Consider the following 19,467-nt stretch of genomic DNA (forward strand, 5'->3'; position numbering starts at 1 on the left):
CATCCGTAGAGGAGGCCATAAATACTGAAAGATCTGGTTTAGAAGAAGAGCGCGAGACTGGGAAAGAGACTCTTACTCACCCACCAGCTCCGTTAGTATCCCTGGAGCCTAGCACAAACACCAATGGGTGTGTATTGAATCTCTCGGACCGTATCTCTATTTGCGAGCTAGACTTAGAAGGCGACTCTCAACCCCCACCAAACGTTTATGGAACACCATCAATCCCATCATTATTCCAACTGATACCCACTCCGAGGATAGAGTCACCACCAATAATTCTGCACCCTGCACTGGACAGGATAAAACCCCCAAAAAGCTGAAATCAGCGCATGAGACATGAGGCCGCAAGGGCAGCAAGGGCAACATTAATAAAGGCACGACTTATAATGTTCCAAAAGAACTGGCGATACTAAACAGTAAACTCGATACTTTGGACTCTTATTTACGAGAAACTTTATCTAATCTTGTCAGCAGAGTGGGCATTCTGGAAGATCTACTGTTGACTTGTCATGAAACTCTCAAGCCTTTATCTGAAGGTCATAATGTAATTCACCCCATGGACCATGCCTTGGAAGGGCACGCCAAATACCCACCCGTAAAGGGCACCACTGTTTCCAGTAATTGCGTGTCATTAAGAAGTCCTAATCAGCCATCCAGTTAAAAAAATGCAGGTACTAATACTACGCGTCCATCCATAGATATTCGACTGGGAGTCCCTAAGCCCGCTCAAACCTTTTCCAATCGGGGTTATTCCCATCGCCCTGATGCTGGCCCCAAGTTAAGCCATCAGCAGATAATTTACCCAGGTTTTTCCTAATGCCCTGTATCCAATGCCCCCGCCCCTAACCTTAACCAAGTTTCTGTTCCTTCTATGGCCGTTCAGGACCTTCCTCCAGCTGTGACTCCTTACACAGTTATCCTGGCCAATGTGCCGAGACTACCTGTGGGGTCTACCAAATACTGAGATACATTAGGAAATAAATCATTATTCTGGCTAGGCTCTAAAACTGGCCTCACAGATAGTATTTTTACTAATTTTAAGATGGCTAGAAGAGCCAATTGGTTAGGGAAGGGACGGAGGTCTTTGCCAGTGTGATTTGACTTTTAAGTCAATAGAGTAGGTACAGCATATTCTTTCCAGGGTGGGAACGTTCTCTATATCCTCACAGGACATTAATGTGCTTCCTCTGGGTTTCTTTTATCAACCATCCATTTACAGCCGCTTGTACCCATATGGTAAAGAACATTTAACGAATCAGCTCTCACCATATAATGTCCAAGTTCAAAATCGCTATGACCTCCTATCGCACCTGGAGCAGGTGGATTGACTCCCCATGGCTACTCAGGGATCGAACCCTCTGAGCAGGGTTGCTATCACCAACACAAGATCATTGGCCCAGGGAATAACTGACCTGGGATATATAAAAACTAAGGCAAGCGCTTCAATAGTTTTAGACAGTGCCCTATCCGACCACCTTGAGAACTATAGCCATTCTCCCCAAGTGAGAGCAGCTGATGAGACTATGGGTAATACTCCCTACCCAGTCATCCCTTAGCTTAGCTAATCGTTCACGGGCTTCCCCTGAAGTTGACACTGCCACTGTTTCTGGAACTTGCTCGAGGATCGCAAAGGAAAACCTTAAAGAGTACGTTTGTAATGTCATATTTTGGAATATTGCAGGCCTAAAGTCAAAGATTGCAAATCCACAGTGGGCAGAGTTTGCACTTGGGTTTGAGGTTTTATGTTTACAGGAAACATGGGTGGAAGAAGCGATACATATTAATGGTTTTAAGACCTTTCACTTGCCTGCAGTGGAATCAATGCATGGGAGAACTATGGGGGGGCTGTGCATCTATGTAGCATACCACTCAAATCTGACGAATATTGTAATACTGGCTTCTGATCGTTACTATCAAATTATAGGAGCGGACCTGGATAGAACACTTGGGGCCTCATTTATGAAAAGTGACGCATTGCTGCGTGAAAACAGCAATGCGTCACTTTTCACTGCACCCTCCTTGCGACACCAATGATACGTCATATTTACAGTATGCGCATCATTGCGCAAGGAGTTACAGATACGTCAGTATTTCTGACGTATCTGTAGGCGCAAAAGTGACGCATTGCTGGAGTGTGTCACAAAAGTGACGCAACTCCAGCAATGTATCCTTTCACATGGTGCTTACGCCTGCTGTGAGGCAGGCATAAGAAATTGACGCATTTGTGTCCTGGAAGTGGCACAGTGAAATCTCATAGATTTCACTGCGTCACTTCTATGACCCTTTCTTGCGTCAATACGCCCCCTTGCATACATTATACCTGGCGCAGGTATAATGATGCGCAGATGTTTACAAAGTGACGCATCTACCTAGATGCGCCACTTTGTAAATATGGCGCAACAAGGCGCATTTTTTACACCACTGGTGCGTCACAAAAAGTGACGCACCAGCGGCGTAAAAGTGACGCATGGCCTAATAAATGAGGCCCTTGGTATTTTGATAGTGAACTTTTATAATAAAGTGCCGCGTGAACACCATGCAGGAGATCTGGGGTCTATATCTCTCCTTATTATCAAGTCCCAGGCAGTCTCCCCCAAAGATCTCCTCATAATTTGGGGCGGAGACTTTAACATCAACTTATGTCAATATATTGGGACAAAGGGGTCTACAACAACAAGACCAGTTTTCCTTTCCTCATTTTAATCATAATGGCTCTGGTGAGATCTTAAATGATATAGAGCCATATGTATCAAGCATATTCGCATTCGCAAAGGCCGGAATTCGCAGAATTTCGGCCTTTGCGAATGCGAATTTGCTAAATGGTTTGCAAAATGTGGTGCAAAACAAGGAATCGCTAAATTTGCGATTCCTTATTTTGCAATTGCATTTAAGAAATCACAAATTTTGCGATTCCTTAAATGCAATATATGAATCAAAAAAAGTTGCAAAATGTCCTTAAGGAATCGCAAATTACCACCAACTTCTAGTTGGTGGTAAGTTGCGAATTCCTTGAAAAATGCAAATTTTGGCATTTTTCAAAGCGCCATGTGACGCACATACATGTCCTTAGGGCATGTATGTGCGCCACATGTGCACCCATACATATTTTAGGGGTACAACAGGGTGTCCTTTGGACACCCCAGCACCCTTGAAATTATTCTCAATTTGCGATTTGCAAATTGCCAATCGCAAATTGCGAATAACTTCCCATTCATTCCTATGGGCCTCCTGGCCCATAGAAATTAATGGGAAATTATTCCCTAATTGCGATTTTCAATTTGCTAATCGCAATTAAGGAATTTTAAGAAATCGCAAAAAAAATCCGATTTTGTACATACATACCTTTTTGCGATTTTCAAATAGCGATTTCTTAAAATTCGCTATTTGGGAATCGCAAATCAGGTTGATGATACATATAGCCCTTAATGATTACAGGCGATATGGGCTTTGCAAATGACCTATGCAGTTCATCAATCCCATTCAGTCCAACTTTTAATGGATGGGGACTATTTTCAACCATTGATTTTAATCTCGTTCAGACATGAATGAAATGAAATGAAAAAGAAATTTATAAAGCGCTACAGTTGCCCTGAGGCGTCCAGGCGCTGAAACTAACAGAGGATGCCCTCAGAAGAGCAGGAAGTTACTAGTTACTGAAACAAAAAGGTTTTGAGCTGTTTCCGGAAACTAGTTAGGTTGCATCTGCAAAGGGAGGGTGTTCCACAATTTTGACACATTGTACGAGAACGAGCGTCCTCCTGCTCTGGCTCTAAAGATTCTAGGAATCTTGGCCAGAGATGCAGTCGAGGATCGAAGCACCTTGTTGGGCAGGTAAGGAGAAATCAGGGAGCGATTAATTTCTGGACCCGTTTTCCAGAGGGTCTGGTGAGCAATGCACAGAGCTTTGAACTTCACTCTGTCCCTAACAGGCAACCAGTGTAGGGTTCTTAGGCCAGTTTTTATTGAAGTCCTTCGTGGGACTCCCAATAGCGCATGGGCAGCACAGTTTTGAGTGCGCTGGAGTTTTTGTAGGGTGTAATCTGGTGCTCCGAGATGGAGAGCGTTATTAAAATCCAAGAGGGATTGGACAAGGCTCGGTATAATTATTTGTCTGGCCTCAAATGGAAGGAGGGGAAGAATTTTTTTGATCACCCTAAGGAGGCCAAAGCAGGTGGCCGACACCTTGGTGGCCTGTGTATTGAGGCTCAGCGACTTATCTAACCATACCCCAGACTTTTGATGTTATCTCTGGGGGCGGGAGCCGCACCCATGCTCGCGGGACATAACAGCTCCAAAGTAGAGGGGGCCGCCGGGCCCAGGAGCATGAGCTCGGTCTTGTCGTCGTTGAGCTTCAGACATGAGCTCATCATCCAACTCCTTACATCCTCCAGGCACGCCGCTAGATTGGGTGGTGATTGGAGGCCACTCTTCTGCGCAAGGGAGACCACCAGCTGGGTGTTGTCCGCATAGGAGATGATGTTGACACCATGCGGACGAACAATCCCAGCCAGCGGCCTCTTTAATGCGTTGAAGAGCGTAGGGCTCAAGGATGAACCCTGCGGGACTCCGCACCCAAAAGGCCTGCTCGATGACACGGATGTGCCGTCAAAGACCTGGAAGGTTCTGTCCGATAGAAAAGACTCAAACCAGACCAGGGCTTCTCGGGACACTCCTAGGTCAGCGAGACGGTTCCTCAGAATTTTATGATGTACCGTGTCAAACGCGGCACTCAGATCGAGGAGGATCACTGCCACTGACCCCCCCCGATCCAAGATCCGTCTCGCCTCCTCAGTCACAGCCAGGAGTGCAGTCTCTGTCCCATGTTTTGGGCGAAAACCCATCTGGAAAGCATCGAGGAGGTGGTTTTCCTCGAAGAATTTCGTCAGAATGGTATTGACGTGCTTCTCCAGGATCTTAGATGCCCATGGGAGCAGAGAAATCGGGCGGTAGTAGCTAGGGTTAGCTGGGTCGAGGGAAGGTTTTTTTAATAGGGCCCGTACCATTGCATGCTTCCATGTCGCAGGTACCATCCCACTCAGTATGGAAGAGTTCAACAATTCCAGGAGAGTAGGGAGAATGGTTTTGCTGGCCAACCCCAGCGAGCCCGGTGGAGCAGGGTCACACGGAGAGCCGGATTTTATTTGTTGTGCTAGAGACTCCGATGTTTCCAGATTCAACAATGGAAAAGACTTCAGCTTATTGTCCGTGTCCAGAACTGAATCCAAGCGTTGTGAAAGTGAATCAATTGCTGGATCGGGAAAGGAGAGGTAGATTTTATTCACTTTTTGAAAGAAGAAATCCACCAACTTGTTGCATTTAGAAGGGGAACTATTATTATCTATGGCAGGCGGGGAGGGTTTTATCAGGGAGCTTACTATGCGATATATTTCTTTCGGCTTAGATTTAGCCGTTGTTATTTTATCATTATAGTAAGCTGCTTGCAAAGTTTTTATTGCCAATTTATAGTTCCGAATAGCTTCCCTGTATGTGGCTTTGTCAGCAGGATTGTAGGTCAAGCGCCATTTCCTCTCTTGTCTCTTGCAGAGGTGCTTTTGGTTACTGAGGTCTTCTGTGTACCACGGGGCTGATTTACTCTGCCTCTTTGACCTCGATAGGTGTGAGGGGAGAACCAAGTCAAGAGAGGTGGTGATCCACTCATTGTATTTATTATTATTTGCCAAGAGCCTTCGTCCAATTGTAGATAGAGAGGACCAATTTCAGGTTTTCCGAGATGTAAAAGAGGATGGAGGAGGTTTTCTAGTGGTCCAGGTGAAGGCTATCAGGAAATGATCCGACCATGGGAGGCTGCTAATGGTGCCCACTTTAAGTTGGTCACCATTACTAAAAATCGGATCTAAAAGATGACCTTTTTCATGCGTGGCGGAGGGGACTAATTGCTCTAGTTGGATGGCAGCTAGACTTGACACCATCTCTAGTGCCGTGGGGTCCAGCAGGTTGACATGACTCCAGAGTCACAAGTTTTCATACTCATGACATCTCTCTCAGTGATCATGAATATTGGTGTTAAGGTTGATTGCAGATTAGTTAAAGAGAATGTTCCATCTACTTATGGTGTTAAGGACGTTAGATTGGCTAGACAAAACGGCTATGCGCTGAGCTGGAAAAAAATAGATCCAGACTCCTTTATAAGTAAGGTGATAACTAACTGCAGCAAAGCTATCGAAATATGCCTAGGAGAGGGCCACTCCACATTGGATATAGTGGAGGGGTTTTCTGTTTTATCAAAATTTATTGGTAATATTTTGCATGTAAATTCTAGCGGGAAAATCCCTCACAAGAAAGGATGGTTCGATTCCATTTGCACTAAAGCCCATTCTAAACTTAATCTCGCACTACATAGAAAGGTCAAAGTCACTGAAGAAATGAAAGAAGCTAGAAGGGCATATAGATAAGCTTTAAAAGCAAGAAAAAAATGTTTAAAAGAGGAGGCATGGAATGCTCTCCGAGCGGCATCTGAAACAAAAGACTCTTCAGCGTTCTGGAAAGCGGTTAATGCCCCTTTCCTAGTGGATGCAGGGAAGACAAGTATAGAAATAGCGGTCAATAGGGAGGAATGGGTTGATCATTTCTCCCATTTATATTCTATCCCTGACCCTGAACTAAGTAATAGCGACTTGGCAGGGGCCAGGGCAGAGTTCCAGACTGAAAATCATCATGCGCATCTCCAACTAGATCTTAATTAAATTGAGGAGGCAATCCCACAGAGTAAGAGTGGTTCGGCCCCAGGGCCAGATGGTATCCCCGTGGACCTCTTTAAACATAGTATAGCTTTCTGGGGACCAATTTTAACTTCAAGTTATGAATGCATGCCTTTCAACCAGCCTGATTCCTACCTGGAGTGAATCGATTTTGGTCCCGATTTTTAAAAAGGGGGGCAGGCAAACCCAGCTTGCTATCGGCCTATCTCTCTTCTAGATTCCACGGTCAAAATAATTGGTAGAGTACTCCTTTCCAGGCTGCAGGACTGGGCAGATGACCACTCTATCATTAGTAACATCCAACACGGGTTCCGCAAGGGCCCGGGTACGATAGACCAGTGCCTGAATTTAGAATTAACTATTGCCAAATATACTAAGGCCAAAAGGGGCCCTCTCTACCTGGCCTTTGTGGATCTATCCGCGGCCTTTGATTGCGTTATCCACAATAAACTCTGGACAATTTTGGAGAAGATGGGAATGGAATTACCTTTAATCTCCCTAATGAGAGAATTTTATAATGGGGCCAGGGCGTGATTTGGTATAGGGGCAAGTGAACCGATTCTTTTGCTGTCGGAAGAGAGGTAAAGCAGGGCTGTGTCCTGGCACCCTTTCTATTTACTTTGTATATTAACGACTTGTATCGGGTGTTGAGAGAGGAGTGGCAGGACCTCCCGGGGGTAGGGAAGCGTCCACTCCCTGTGCTCATGTATGCTGAAAACGCAGTGCTCATGGTCCGCACCCCTAATACTCTTCAGAAGGTTATAAATATATATGCAAATTTTATGTCCAACTTGGGTCCCTCTGTTAATGCATCTAAAACATTCATTTTAAAATGCGGCTCGGGGAACAATAAGTGCCACTCGTTCTTTTTAGAGAAGAATTGTCTAACATGCGCCAATACTTTCTCATATTTGGGGGTCTTATTTGATCATACTGGATCATGGAAACATGCCGTTAATCAAAGGAGACTGCTGTTTTCTAAGGCACTGGCAGCCTTGACCAACTTGGTAGAAAACTGGGAAGACGCCCCCCCAGAACTACTTCTCATCTACAAAGCTAAGTGTGTTTCAATAGTGATTTATGGGGCGGGCATTTGGGGACATGCAGACGTGACATCTTTCCAGAGGGTTGAAAACAGGTTTCTTAGACACCTGCTCGGTGTCCCGGCAAGCGTACCCACTTTTAATTGTCATTCAGAACTGGGCTTATCGCACTTAGAGGATGTCATTGCCATTCAACCAATCCTTCTTTGGCACCACATTTGGACTACGGAGCAGACTATCCTAAATCGACAAATGATTAGCGACTGTTGTGGGCTAGACGGGGTTTCCCACATAGGATGGCTTAAGTACGCTAAGGAATTTCTGTGCAAATTCGGCCATCAAGAATATTTTGATAACCCCATCAGGCTAACTAAAATAGAAAGGAAAGTTTTTAAACTCAGCTGCTTACAATATCTTGAAAACATCAGATTAAATACAAAGATAAAAAAAAATCTGTTTCTGCCCACCAAAATATTCTGACTACCTTCAAGATACAGCCGTATTTAACCTATGTAAGCTCTGATTCTGAAAGATTTTTACTAACACGATTTAGGATGGGCATCGTCCACAGGTTACTTAGCTTGCCAGTAATTAATGATTGGACTAGGAAGCTGCCGAATTGGTCATGTGATGATTTGTCAGCACAATTCACCATACATGTTTTATTCTTCTGTAAATGTTATATATCTCAGAGGAAAAGGTGGTTACTCCCGGTTCTCAGAACACTCGGTTTGAGACAATGTCGCCCAGCTTTTATAGTTATGCAATCCTTGGGGGAAGAACTTGTGACTTTATCCGTTACATTGTTTTTAAAGACTGTTTTTAATTATAGAAAGACTGTCCTCATGTAAGAATTTGTACTGTATAACTTAAAGTAAGTGTTCTTTTAAATGTGCTTTTATGATTATTCTTTTAATCGAATAAAGCTTGATTGATTGATTGAGTAGGCAGGGCTCCCCATTGAGGTATGTCACCATTAAAGGCCTGTGTTCTTTCAGTTTTAGGTCGAGCCTGGGCAGCACATGCGCTACTCTGCGAGGCATGCTGTATTTGAGAATGGACTTGAAGTTCCACCAACTCTCCGTCCATATTTTTCATTGGCTTGTGTTATTGTCCTTTGTAAATGCTGGCTTCTGATTCGTTAATAGACTTGTTAGTCCCTCCTTAGTACTGCATTGTCTTTATTTGTAGCCTCCCATGAAGACGGCCCTTTTACCTCAGTTGTTACATGGTATGTCTTATTTATTCTGTTAAGGAACTGAATTAAATACGATGCATCCGGCCGCCCTGATGCGAGCTAACTGATTTAAATACGACACATCTAGCCGCCCTAATTAGGTCTGGGTGTTCATTTTTTCAAAATACGCTAAGGTTCCTACTTACTAGACTCCATTGGTGATCTAACCCTCAGATTTTGATGGACTAAATAGTGGATTCCCTCAACTGATAACCATATGAAAATACTTCTACGTACCATGAATTTGTAGTGCACCCCGTTTACCCCTTTGTCCTGATGAAGACCCCGATGTAAGGCCTCAAGTACGCCTACTGTTGTAGCGTGGGGTCGAAACGTCAACGGCTACCTCCTTTCTTCCTAAGGGTGGGCGTAAAATCCATTTCGCGGGCGAATTTGCGGATTTTCCGCGATTTCACGATCCACGAATCTCGCGAAATCGCGGTAAAATCCGCGAATCAGCTGGGACGAATTTTCAGCCAAGCAAGGGTTACAGCAGCAGGTGCAAAAGTTGAACCTAATTTCTTTGTAACCTTTTACAAAAGGGTTACAAACAAATTAACTTCAACTTGGACACCTGCTGCTAATTGCTTCCTGGCGCCTCGTTGCCTACTTGCAACTATTCTCTGACCCTGCTCTGACCCTTGAAGCAGGGTCAGAGAATAGTTACAAGTAGGCAACGAGGCACCTGTCCAAGGAATTAAACCTCATCAGGAAGCACTTACAGATATAAAAAACAGGAAGAAGGGAGAGGATGGCAAATACACCCATTTTGAGTTGTCAGGAGGGGTTAAACTAAAAGAGACCTTTACAGCCCAATTTTCATATGCATTTTGCTAAAAATTAAAAGCTGTATGTTCTGTAGGGGCAACTTAGGAATCTGGCCCTTCAGAAATCCGGCCTCTCTTTCTTTCTCTCGTTCTCTCTCTCCCTCTCTCTTTCCCTCTCTATCTATCTATCTATCTATCTATCTATCTATCTATCTATCTATCTATCTATCTATCTATCTATCTATCTATCTATCTCTCTCTCCCTCTCCCATAAACGACTGCATGGGTAACTTCGCTATGCAAGCGGCTCGCGAAGACGCAAAAATCCCTGCGAACCCCCAAAAAACCCCGCGAACACGCAAAAAACCCTGCGAACATGCAAAAAAACAAAAATCCGCAAATTCGCGAATTTTGCGGATTGCGAATTCGCAAATCTGCAAATTCGCGGATCGCGAATCCACAAAATTCGCCCATGCTTATTTCTTCCTCATTTGACACCGCCCGCACTCCTTGGATATTTTATATACCAGTGTCAATATAGACATTTTTGCTAAATAATGGGATTTTTCATGAATCCTTGTTTTGGCTCAGGGATCTGAAGCCGATTTATTGTGTATAAATTTCAAGAATTTGACATATTCACGACTATTATCATACTTTATCTATCCCTTTCTTCCTCACAGCATCACGCTACCTCACTTCCTTTCCTTTGGGGCACTGTTATCATAATTTAGAAATTGTAGTATTTGCTCATTGTGATTAATTTACAGTGTGTCTATTTGCTCTGTTATCATTGCTTTAAATAAATGTGAATAAATGTCTACACAGTTCACAGGGACCCTCATTTTGTACACTATATAGCACCCAGGTCCCGTGTGGATTTTCTTCGGTAAACCCCCACCCCCTTTATCAATTTATTTATTTATTCTGTAAGCATTATTTTCTTTAATGCAAGTATGACATACTTTCCTGCAACTTTCAGCGCGCCATACGTGTTTTCACTTTCCAAGCAGCCCGGTACAATGGCGGTCGAGGTCTCGCATTTACAAGAGTTTGAGCGGTTCCCATTGTAAATAACAATGCTTTTTATTTATGTGTTATCAAAACAGATAAATAAAAGGCATTGTCATTTACTATGCCAACAGCTAAAACTCTCACAAATGCGAGACCTATTGCAATGCAAATGCTTGATATCTCTCTGCCTAGGGCTGTCTGTCTCCCTCTTTGTCTGTTGGTCTGGCTGTCTGTCCTGGCAGTCAGTAAGGCCATCAGTGTATCCACTGTGAGCAGTGACTAGGCACCTCTGGCGTTCGGAGGGGGTTGGACTTGTGCTGAGGCAAAGATAGCTCATTATTGTCTATGATATTTGAAAATAAAGGACATAAAATAAAAAAAGGTAATAATAACAACACCGTATCTTACATAATATCGAGGGAAGGTATAACATTGAAAAGATGTCTGTTTCTGCCTTTGAATCAGAGCAGGGTTGGACATAGGCAGGCAGTAAGGGCTGGTCAGGAACAAAGATTAAGGTAAGCGGGTGAGGTTAGTTTAAGACTTGTCAGGTTTAGAGTAATAGTTGTTGAGAGCTTGTTTACTGGTTTATTTAAAGGGCTATGCAGGGGATGGGTGAATGGTGCTAGGAATAGAAGTCATTTTGGCAGAGCAGTTCCTTGGGTGGACGGGGCAGCCTGGGTACCAATTGATGGTGGTAGAAGGGCGACAGTGGCATCAAGGAGACGGTGACCTTGGAAACCTGAGGGTCGAAGACATGAAGGAACTTTGTGCCCTGGAGGGTGAATTTAAAGTGATGGAAGGGAATGATCAGGGAAGTACAGTGGCGGCTGAGGGTTAGGGTGCAGGAAGGAGGTGTACGATAAATAATGATTTGATTTGTGGTTTTGTGGTTTTGATTTGATTTGTGGTTTTGTAAAACGCTCGAATGCCCGTGGGCGTCTTGGCGCTGTAAATGCATTATTTCGCAGTCACTGATAATTTCCCCTGTACAACTAAAGGGCAGAGATGGATAAAATTTGAGTCCAGGAGTAGATCTGATAAATATAGCCGTTCATTGAGTAAAGTGTGGGTCACACACACTGTCTCACTGCAGTGTGAAAGGATTGTGCGCCTGGCACCGGTCTGTGGCTCACAATCTGTGATGACCGCGTCTTTGGACTCAGAGGCGTCAATGCTATGATGCGGAGACTTTCATGTGCATCAACTGTGCTCTAACGTGTCAGTGTGGTAAGAACATATTCCTACCGGAAGTGTCATATTGATCAGGTTAGAAGTCTGGGAGGTGGAGGGCAGCGGAGCGTTAGACCACCGGGGCTATGCAGAAACAGAACGGGCGGCAGGGAAGGACATACAAGCCTTTGGGGTCCAGGCTTCTTGAATAAATCCCTACATCCCACTTGTCCCCCCTTAGATCTGTCCTCCACTCAGCAGCCCGTTTCATTTATGGGGGCAAAAGAAACGACCATATCACACCGATGTTATCCACCCTCCGCTGGCTTCAAATCGAGGCTAGAGCTATCTACAAGACTGCCTGTATCACCCACAAAGGCTTGCACTCCTCCTCTCCTCGCTACCTGGCGAACAAGCTGAAACTCTCGGGAGGCTCTAGACCTTCAGGTAATGCGGAAAATCTACTGCTTGAACCTCCCACTTTCAAGAAGGAAAGATCGATGGCCCAATCCTTTTCAGGCAACGCGGTGAGAATATGGAACTCACTTCCACCTCAGCTCCGGACCACCACCTCCTCCCAGGTATTCAAAACGGACCTCAAAGTTCTCCTCCTCCAAAGACACCTTCTAAAGTAATTCACACCCCCTCCCATCACTGAAAACTCTATTCTCCATGACGATGGAAGTGCCTTCCCAGTGTGTTCGTGTGGTTGGAGTGTCTGCCATTTATTGCAGTTTTATCCTTGTACCTGTGTTTGGTTCTCTTTTGTAACATGCACACGTCACTTTTCTCTGGTAACACACTGTTTGCTACCTCTCACAATTTGTTTGCTTTTGATACTTGCACAAGTGCCACCATTGCCTACGTAACATTTGTTCTTGTGCCTCTGTGTCTAGCATATATTGCAGTATATTACCCCTAATTGTACTTTGTTTTCTCTTGTAACCTGTACACTTGTCACTCTTTCCTCCTGTAATGCACCGTTTGCTCCCCATGTATTTTGTTTGCTCACAATTGTCACTTTTACCTCATGGAACTTATCATCTGCTTTTGTAATTTGTTCACTTGTAATTTTCTTTTCCTATTGTGAAGCGCTCTGACGCCTTCGGGTAAAGTCTGCGCTATATAAAAACGCATAAATAAATAAATAAATAAAAGGACCACTCGGGGAAAGCTGCAGCTCCGCTCACACGAATGCCCTTCCCGGATCAGCGCCCTGTGGTACTCGAGCCATGCCTTACAGCACTGCTGGGAGTATGAAAATACTGCTGAGACCGGCGGTAAGTACCACCGGCAGGGCGACACACACAGGAGAAAACACATTCCCATGCAGAGTGTAAATCAACAAATGCGCGATGGCAAACACAGCACAAACGAGTGCAAACAATGCACTTGAATGTCAGTGTCAGCAGAAGCGTCGCGGCCGCTGCACAGCGTCACCCCGGCCTCGGGCCTGGGTCATGTGAGACCCGTGATAACCAGGGTCGCTCTGCACAAGTTGAGCAGAGAGTGCGACATGTTCAGGTCAGTTCAGAGCTGGCCTTATTTTAGGCGGAAACTTCCGTCACTTCCGGGCGGCATTCTTCCTTCTTTTGGGATTTCTGGCAGAGATAAAATCACTCCTGGAGATATCACTGCGGGCGGTGAGCAGGCCTGTGTGGGTCAGGGGGCTTCAGCCTCTTCCATGCTGCGCCCCCCCCCCCCCTGGAGAAAAAAAATATCATCTGGCGCCCCTCAACATTGTTCACGATTATTCTATTAAACTGGCAAGGTCTAAATATGTCTAGACTTATTTCAACACTGTGGCTCGGCTCTGCTGCAGTTTGAAAAATGCAATCAACACATGACTGCCCAACATACGGCTCTGGTCAGGCAGGCCGGACTGACAAGTGAAAGTCACCCAAGAGTGGGTATTAGAAGTGGGGGTGGGGGTTAGAAGAGTGTTTGGAGTCCCTTCCTGTGGACATTTCTGCTGCGAGCGCCCACTCAGGCCGGTCACGGCGGCTCTCACACTCGTCCAGAAAGCTCCAATGTGTGAATATGGGGTGAGGTCACGGACTGACATCCAAAGAGAGGAGCAGAGGCCCGGGAGCTCGTGCGGCGCTCCCGCTGCAGGGGGGGCCCTCCCGGGGGGGGCCCTCCCCGGATGCTGCGGCACCGCCCCGACTCCAAAGAGCACCAGCTCCGGCTCAGATCCGGCTGCAGCCAGCAACGCGGTGTGTGCAGTACAGCACAGCACACAACCCAGGCGCAAGGAAGGACGGCGGGCGCACGCACAGCCGCGCGCTCACGCGAACACAGACACCCCGGCGGGAGACTAACCTTTTATTTATTTACAAAATGTCTTTATTCTAACCTTTGAGTATATTTTTTTTAGCCTTTCACTCCTTTGTTTCTGCAAAGTGTTGCTTATTTACGCCCACGTTCGCAGAGAGAAATCTAGAGGTACGCGCACGCACACAGCAGGGACGCGCGCACACTCAGCAGGGGCTGCGTGCACGCGCGCACGCACAAGCACGCACACGCACGCCCACTCAAAACACAGACCCCCGAATGCAGGCCGATAACGTAACAACTCAGACAGACATACGGACACACACAGAGCCCATGGTGCACGTGAGGCCCATCAGCAGTCATTTTTGGAGACTTAGTTTTACCGCAACAAACATTGGTTCAGAGCATGGGTACTCACAAACTTTCTCTGGGGGGGGGAGGGAGGGGGGGGAGGGGGCAAATTTACAGTGTGGTTTGTGTCCGAGGGCCGCACCGGTGGGGGCGGGGTCAGTGGGGTAGGGGCGGGGCTAGAGCAATAAAAAAAACTGTGACCATAAGGTTGATCATAGGTCCCTGCAGCGGACGCCTTCGTCCACTGAGCCACCAGACCCGGCATAGACACACATCTCTCTCCCTCCTCCTCTCTCTCCCTCTCTCCCCCTCTCTCTCCCTCTCTCTCCCTCTCTCTCTCCCTCTCTCCCTTTCCCTCGCCCTCTCCCTCTCTCTGTCTCTCTGTCTCCCTCTGACTCTCTGTCTCCCTCCGACTCTCTGTCTCCCTCTGACTTTCTCTCTCTCCATCTCTCGCCATCTCTCCATCTCTCCCTCTGTCTCACTCACTCTGACTCTCTCACTCCCTCTCTTCCTGTCTCACTCACTCTCTCTGTCTCCCTCCCTCTCTCTCCCTCTCTCCCTCCCTCTCCCTCTCCCTCCCCCTCTCCCTTTCCCTCTCCCTCTCCCTCTCTCTCTCTCTGTCTCCCTCTGACTGTCTCCCTCTGACTCTCTCTCTCCATCTCTCTCCATCTCTCCCTCTGTCTCACTCACTCTGACTCACTCCCTCCCTCCCTCCCTCTGTCTCCCTCCCTCCCTCTGTCTCCCCCCTCCTTCTGTCTCCCTCCCTCCCACTGTCTCCCTCCCTCTCACTGTCTCCCTCCCTCTCACTGTCTCTCCCTCCCTCTCACTGTCTCCCTCCCTCTCTGTCTCCCTCCCTCTGTCTCCCTCCGTCTGCCTCCCTTTCCCTCGCTTTCCATCCCTCCCTCGCTCCCTTTCCCTCCCTCGCTCTTCCTCACTCTCCCTCCCTTCCCATCCCTTCCCCTCTCTCTCCCTCCCTCTGTCTCCCTCTCCCTCCCTTTTCCTCCCTCTGTCTGCCTTCCTTTCCCTCCCCCCCTCCTACTTTAACAAAGGTAAGGTCCATCAGATTGGTTTCGACGTCTTCAGTGAATTTGGACATCCGAAGACAAATATGCAGATAGATACAAATGGATGTCCTCATAGTATGGGCAACGGAGTAGAGCTGTGTCCAGTCCAGATTTAATGATATGGCTGGAAGCATTCTGACAATCTGCATTGACCTCCTGAAAATTAATGCTCCTTCATGTTTGCGGGATGTGGGGCAACATCATTCGGGTTATAACCCATAATAAATCATGGGTACAACAGGCGAGAAGGCAGTTGGCCTTTAACGATTTCAGGGCTGTACTCCCTGCTCAGAAGGCTTTCTTGCTCCATGCTTCCAGTCTTTTAGACTCCCTATCTGAATGTACAGTAAATAAGGCACCACTCAATTGTGTACTGGAGAAAGAAGCTTAAATAACCAGGCTCTCTGGAGATGGGTGTGTGGAGAGAAAAAGTGAGTTGCTGCCTGGTACCGAACTGTACCTCTATGCCACAAGTCTATCCACCGCTGGCATAGATGATGGCTTTTCCCAAGCTGTCACGACAGGTGCCATCAAAGCCTCATTGAAGGACAGCTAAGGTTCTGATTGGCTGATGATGGCAAGAGAATTTCGTTAAGAACATTGGATTTGGTCTCTGCTGAACGGAAATCCAAAGATCCCCACGGCATGTAGCACTATTCCCTCCCTCGCTTTCCCTCCCTCCCTCTGTCTCCCTCCTTTTTAGGTCGAAGCCTGCATTGCAGGGCATGGCCCTGCTGCAGGCAAAGACCTATTGTGAACAGGGGGATTTCAGTACTGCGTGAAACCACGCCCCCTTTTTCCATTGGCAGGCCTCTCGAAACGGAGGCCTGCCATTGGAAAAAGCTCCTGTTTAGCAGATTTGTCTGCTTTGGATTCCGCCTCTCGAGGTCTCCATGACCTGCCTTACGGTAGCACGACAATATTTACAGAAATATTGCCTTGGCAACCATGAGGCAGGTCAGGGAGTCCTGGAGGGGCGGGATTCAGTATCCTGTTTCCTCGGCGGTGGAGCAGGTAGGGGAGAGGCGGTGCTTGTTAAAACAGAACTCGGTGTTTTGTTTTTTTAAGTCGCAGCAGCCTCTACAATGAGAGCCCGAGCCTGTAACTTCGTAGTAAGATCAATTACTTTCAGACCTACCTCGTTGTTCCAGTTTCTGTTCCAGCTCTGGTGGCCTTTGCCCCGTCCCCTTCCACCAGCCGATGCCTGATACAAAAGGGCATTAGCCACCCATGGATGACTCCATTCTTGGTCACTGGGAGGGTGAAGGGGCATCGTGGTTTCCTCCGCGCGCACACAGCAGTCGGCGGGGCCGGAGGTGCAGGTGAAAGAGGGCTTCTCTTGCTCACAGGAAATAATGGACCATTCTGAACCTGGCGGAAGTCATTCCTGGCTGTGCGTTTCCCGGACCCTCATTGGGGTCCACTGGAGTTGATCCATTCCAGAGCTAATTGCCGTTTTTGTGTCAGGGTGCCTCTGCCTTTCCACCATGTAAAGCCTCTAGGTTTTGTCCAGGTCCTCCACGCGTTGCTTCAAGATTCCCCCTCTTGCTTTCACGAGTCTGACTTCCTGTGCCTTTCAGTGCTCCGTTCTTTCCAGTCCATCTCCCACCAGTAACAGGCGGGAGTCGTTGTTGTTGAATAAGCAGCAGCCAAGGATGGGTGGGGGTGGGGGGCGGGGAGGGGCGGGAGAGACTACAGATGAAAACTCCATGCAAACCCTGTAGAAATATCTCACATGGACAACGACGGTGCCCCCAAAAGACCAAAAGAGCTGGGAGTGGCGAAAAAAATGAAGGTTTAGCCGTGTATGCGAAAAAATGAAGGATTAGCCGTGTATATGAATGAGACTTCCCGAGCTCTGCCAACATCATCAGGGTGACATAAATGACTTTTGTATCAGATGTTTCAACCTTTGAGAGGCAGGGCTTTTCCATACAGGACACTCCATCAGTGGCACGGGCCACCGATTTTAATGTCTCTCCATCCACGCAGGTTATCTTTCAGAATGTTATTTCACAGGTGTGCATATACCAGAAGGTTCTCGACCCCTGAAAGAATCGTCAAGTGCAGTTATCCCCGCAGAAAGTGAGGCGTGTTCCGATCTTCCACTTTGAAGACTGAAATACTTGGTATTCTCAAAGAACAGGGCAGGGACATTAAATTTATGTTACCTTTCTCATATTTAAAATGATAGTACTCTTACAATGGGTGCTTATGGCTTTGTGGGGCCAGCTTTAAAACATTATAAGCAGAGATCTCTTAGGTTCAAGTCTGTTCCTGGCTGGATTTGGGCAATAGAGAGCATAGGCAGCTGTCGATTCACTTGTCTAAGGTCTCCTCTCCCTCTATGATGACATTTTTACCTGTTGCATTTTTAATTGTTTACATTCATTTTTTTGCCTCTCATGTCTGTTAGTTGTTACTATAATTTGGTTAGCTTGATTCCATGTTTGTGGCAGCCATGCAAATTGTTAGCATTCCCTTATCTGTTACTAATATAAGGGTTACAGTAATTGAATTTGCTTATGTAACGTCTTATTTTCGTCACGTCCTCGGAAGGCTGAAGATGGGAGGGAGCCAACGTTTTTGGTCTGATTTCTGGTCTCTTCATTTGCAAGTCAGCTCAGCTGGTTGAGGCCGCCTGCAGAGATCTGGGTGAGGCTTATGGGTCACAGCTTACATTATTATCAGGGAGACTTTCACCACCATAAGGCTCACGCTGATGTTGTGAATGCTGTGGGTGAGTTAGTAATAGGTGCGCCGAAGAAGTTTTCAGTGGGCATTTATCAGAAGTTGAAGTGAGCAGGGATTAACAGGATCTTTGTTCCACTGCTTTTGATTTTACTGTCAAATTTTCAGAGTTCTGGTACTCTCAGTTTTCGAGTTAACTTACAATTTACTTCAAAGAGGCATTTGTGTAAAATTGTATCACTGGTGCCCCTGATGAGCGTGGAGGTATATAAAGTATACAATGTTTTACCTAAACCCTTCCACGCACACACCCAGCCCACCAGTCACACTTCGACCTAAATTTTAGGTGGGTTCTCCAACTGCTAAAGCATTACTGCTGCATTGTACCTTGTTTTAAAAGGCTGTCTGCAACCAGAGCTCGACTCAGAGACTGCTGCCTGTGGGGGCAGGGCGATTTCCGCCGTAGTCAGAGTGGGGATGCAGGGGCGCCTAGAGGTGAACATAGCCTCATTAACATGCTAATGGTCAGACCTCGGGTAGATGTCTGAAAGGTCCGCGGGCCGCCAGAGAAGGCTTGCCGGGCCGTACTATGAGTACCCCTGGTTCAGAGCAACGGGAAGAAAACCACAAAGAAGGCAAAGAAGGGAGAATAGAAAGCTGCAAAAACAGTGACAGAGTAAGAGAGCAGGGATGACAAAGAATCTGTAAAATTGAGGTCAAAAGGAGTGCGTGTCTGGTGATGAATAATAGAGGCAAGAGGCCACCGGCTGCTGAACAAAACTTTGGGCCTTGGCAATTTTATAAATTAAGCACTGCACACAGCTACACAAAAACACGTAATGCAAAGACACACACATATGCACTTTCCAGGCCAACATGGTCATGAACAGCCACATCCAGCTGCAGTAATAGCTCACAGAAATATACAGGGAGGTATGTACACATAAATACAGATGTGGGCACACACACAAAGACAACACCTAGTAACACATACATGCAGATGCATGCAGAGTCCCACACATACATAAACACACACATTTATACATGAGCACACAGTGAGCGGACTTTAGCATCTTCCTACACCCATTAACTAATAATATGTCAGAGTTTTTTCACTTTTTCTTGTTGGTAATC

The sequence above is a fragment of the Lissotriton vulgaris genome, chromosome 2_1 (assembly GCF_964263255.1).
Source record: "Lissotriton vulgaris chromosome 2_1, aLisVul1.2, whole genome shotgun sequence".
Taxonomy (NCBI): Eukaryota; Metazoa; Chordata; class Amphibia; order Caudata; family Salamandridae; genus Lissotriton; species Lissotriton vulgaris.